Consider the following 4,763-nt stretch of genomic DNA (forward strand, 5'->3'; position numbering starts at 1 on the left):
ACCAGAGACACTAAAACTTATAGAGTAGAAAGTGGAGAAAAGCCTCAAAGATATGGGCACAGGGGAAAAATTCCTGAACAGAGTAGCAATAGCTGGTGCTGTAAGGTCAAGAATCAACAAATGGGACCTCATAAAATTGCAAAGCTTCTGTAAGGTAAAAGACACTGTCAATAAGACAAAAAGACTGTCAACAAATTGGGAAAAGATCTTTACCAATCCTAAATCCAATAGCGGGTTAATATCCAATATGTATAAAGAACTCAAGAAGTTGGACTCCAGAAAACCCTATTTAAAAATGGGGTACAGAGATAAACAAAGATTCCTCAACTGAAGAATACCAAATGGCTGAGAAGCACCTGAAAAAATGTTCAACATCCTTAATCATCAGGAAAAGGCAAATCAAAGTGAACCTGAGATTCTACCTTACACCAGTCAGAATGGCTAAGATGAAAAACACAGGTGACAGCAGATGCTGGAGACGATGTGGAGAAAGAGGAACACTCCTCCATTGCTGGTGGGATTGCAAGCTGGTACAACCACTCTGGAAATCAGTCTGGCGGTTCCTTGGAAAATTAGAAATAGTACTACCGGAGGATCCCGCAATACCTCTCCTGGGCATTTACTCAGAAGATGCTCCAACTTGTATAAGGACACATGTCCCATTATGTTCATAGCATCATTATTTATAATAGCCAGAAGCNGGAAAGAACCCAGATGTCCTTCAACAGAGTAATGGATACAGAAAATGTACTGCTGAGTTTTTAATAGCTGAGTACTACTCAGCTATTAAAAACAATGAATTTATGAAATTCTTAGGCAAATGGATAGGTCTGGAGGATATTATCCTGAGTGAGATAACCTAATCACAAAAGAACACACATGATATGCACTCACTGATAAGCCCAGAAGCTCAGAATACCCAAGATACAATTCAAACCACATGAAACTGAAGAAGAAAGAAGACCATAGTTTAGATACTTTGATCCATCTTAGAAGAGGGGAACAAAACACCCATGGAAGGAGTTACAGAGACAAAGTGTGGAGTAGAGACTGAAGAAATGACCATCCAGAAACTGACTCAACTGGGAATCCATCCTATATATATGATCACCAAACTCAGACACTGCTGTGGATACCAACAAGTGCTTGCTGACAGGAGCATGGTATAGCTCTCTCCTGAGAGTCTCTGCCAGTGCCTGATAAATACAGAAGTGGATGCTCACAGTCATCCATTGGATGGAGTACAGGGTCCCCAATGAAGGATCTAGAGAAAGTACCCAAGGAGCTGAAGGGGTTTGCAGCCCCATAGGAGGAACAACAATATGAACTAACCAGTACCACCAGAGCTCCCTGGTACTAAACCACCAATCAAAGAAAACACATTGTGGGACTCATGTCTCTAGCTGCATATGTAGCAGAGGATGGCCTAGTAAGCCATCAATGGAAGGAGAGGCCCTTGGTCTTGCAAAGATTTTATGCCCCAGTATGGGGGAATGCCAGGGCCAGGAAGCAGGAATGGGTATCTAGAGGAATAGAGAAAAATGCATCCTTGAAATCTAGGACTGAGAAGTGTGAAGCCCCCAAGTGGATAGTGGAAAGAAGTGTGTAAGGGTTAGACATAACAGGATGGAGAGGGACCACTGCAGAATTAATGGACCTGAGGTCTTGTGCCATGCTATAGGTACCATTAGGCTTTTTAACTGCTAGTATAGGGGTGTTAAAGGGGAACGAGGTAAGGCGAAGGAGTTTTGTATTTTTTTTGTTTTGTTTTTGTTTTTGTTTTTGTTTTGTTTTGTCTTGTTTTGTTTTTCTCAAGAGGTCAGAAATGATAGGCTTAAGTCCCCTGAGGGTCTGGAAAGAGAGAGGGTATTGAGCTTGGGTTATGTACCTGGTAGAGTCCAGTAATTGGATGACAACAAGAGAATGGTGTTTAGCAACTAAGGGTTTCTAGACTTGGGGATCTACCTGAGAAGCTGGTAAAGGAAATAACATGGTAGTATTAGTCAGTTGGCTGGCTAGAAGAAGGAGCAGAGAAACTGCTGGCAAGCTTGGATTTAGGCCAATTAGGGGAGCAAAGGAAATAAAGGCTCTGAGCCTGGTTAGAAGATTCCTTTCCAATAAGGGGACAGGACATGTTGGCACTACCAAAAAGGAATGTGTAAAAGGTACACCCCTAAAATTGCAACTACGTGATAGTGTCTTGTGAGGGAAGTAATCATGTCTTTCAACCCCGACAATAGGAAAACAAGGAGAAATGGGCGCCCAAAACTCTATCAGGACTGAGTAGGTGGTCCCAATGTCCAAGAGGAAGGAGATGGGCCTCCCATGGAATCTACCTGGGGCTCCCTGCTAGTGATGTTAGTGGTCAGGTCAGAGAAGCTTGGGCCTCCTCAGTCGGCCATAGCCAAGCCTAGGAGATCAGTTGGAGGGCAATCTGAGGGTGATGTTTCTCTGTTCTGTGTAACATGAGGGCAATCAACAGTCCGATGACCCCCTTAATGGCACCTGGGGCATGGCTCCCTTGGCTTGTAGAAGTTAGGGCAGGCTTTTCCCCAGTGACCTTGTTGACCACATTTGTAGCAGTTACCTGGTGGTCTCTGAGTCTTAGAAGACAAGGATTCTGGATCAGTGGCTGGGGCTGGTCAGACAGCCTTCACCAGCATTTTGTATTTTTGTTTGTGGACTTTCTCATTTCTCCCATGGTACACTTTGAAGGTCAGCACTAAAACTTCTGCCTGTGGAGTTAAGGGTCCCCTTTCCAGCTTTTTAAATTTAGCTTCTATGTTGGGGTAGCTCTGGGAAAAGAAGTAGGTCATCAGAAGTTGCTTACCTTCTGGGTTTTCAGGGTCCAGATTGGTACGCTGCAATAAAGCCTTTGTGAGGCATTCTAAAACTTGAGATGGATTTTCCTGCTTATCTTGGACAACATCTTTGAGTTTTTCAAAATTTACCAGTTTTAATGCTACTTTTCTTAGGCCTGCCAAAAGGCATGTAATAAGCCTGTCTCTGGCTAATATACCATCTGCAGAATTATAATCCCATCCAGTATCCTGGTCAGGCACTGCCTTTGATCTGATTGGATATGCTCTGTTTGATGAATTTTGTCTGCATGCATTCTCATTTGCTCCCAAACTCACCTGCATTCCCCAGGAAGTAAGTGATTAGTAGTATCATATGTACATCATGGAAAGTCAAGCTATAAGAGTGAGTAATGTATTGAGACTCTTTAATAAAGGCAGAGAACTAGAGGTATAAGAACCCAGCCTCTTTTCTATCTGAGAAAGTTCCCTCCGTGAGAAAGAAACTCTCTGACAAGGCCATCTACCCCAGCAACTTCTCTTAGAGGAAGGTGTCCCAGGGGGAGAAGGACTTGGGGGTTTATCTGTGACCTTAGAGTGAGTGATAGAAAGGGTGAAGGTAGGTGCCAATGTAGAACATTTGGAGCAACTTGCAACTGGCATATAAGAAGGGGAGGGGTCTGGAGAGGTAGAGGTAGCAGGCTCTGGGGTATCCTGGTAAGAAGGAGAAACTGGAGCAGCAGTTTGGGTTTTTGGTGGCATGGAAACAGGTCTGCCAAAGAAAGGAGGTGGTTCATTAGCTGGATCTAGCATTGTAGCATCATCTGGCAGAGGTTGTGTAGGTTTCATGGCTAAGAGAAGTTGGGTTGGGGAACAAGAATTGTACATGGAAGGGTTGGAGTGAAGATAGATAAATGCTTGGACATAGGGAACCTCTTATCATTTACCAGTTCACAGGCAGTATGTATTAAGATCCCTTAAAATTGTCGGATCTAGGGTGTCATTAAGTTGCCATTTGGAACTATTGTCTAGCTGGTACTAAATCCAGACCTTATGGCAGATATATATTGATTTTGATGCCTTCAAGTCAGGCAATAGCTTTAAAGGTGTCCCCTTATTTATATGAAAAATGATGTAACACAGTTAAAGGTGGGATGTGAGCCAAGTGGATTCTGGGAATATGGTTCCTATTGTCTTGGCAACAGGTCTGCAGGTCCCACTGTCACCTATGCGATATCATAGGTTTGGGAGGTCCAACAAATTGTGCTACGCCCTTAGGTCCTGTGGGCTCTAGTGAGTTTTCTTACTAGATTTACAATACAGCAGAAGTGTTTCCTCATGTAGTCATCCTCAAATCTAAGAAGAAAGTAGTTGCTTATCACCCAAACACCCATACCACCACTGACCAATGGGTTTATATCTGGGCGTTGTTCTTCATAGCTATGCTTTCCCTGAACCCTGTATAGGACCTTCTGACATTATGAATGATAGCTAGGGGGGGATTCTGCCTCAGTTCTTTCATGACTTCACTGTGCTCCATATCAAAACTGTGAGGTATTTTCAGTTGTAAGGTCTCATCCTTCAGTGATAATTGATGGCAACGAAAAATGACAATAGTCTCTATTGTTTGGGAGACAATTCTGATTCTCCGGGGGAAGTGAGGGCATTTCGATGTAAAGTTTGGTCTACAACCAGTAGAGGGAAGCAGAACACCAGAGCCTAATCCAGAAATCAGGGTGCTTTCTCCTGAAGGGCTTACACTGCAGGTGAGACAAGGCCTTGGTCTTTCCCAAATCTAGGCTGTTTGGGAAAGCAAAGAAGTGCCAAACCTGTAGCAACTGTGCCCATCATAATTGAAAGCTATGGTTTCAGACAGCAGACAGCTGAAGACTGGGGAAGAGAAGAGAGAGAGAGAGAGAGAGAGAGAGAGAGAGAGAGAGAGAGAGAGAGAGAGAGAGAGAGAGA

This window comes from Mus caroli, chromosome 3 (assembly GCF_900094665.2).
Source record: "Mus caroli chromosome 3, CAROLI_EIJ_v1.1, whole genome shotgun sequence".
Classification (NCBI taxonomy): domain Eukaryota; kingdom Metazoa; phylum Chordata; class Mammalia; order Rodentia; family Muridae; genus Mus; species Mus caroli.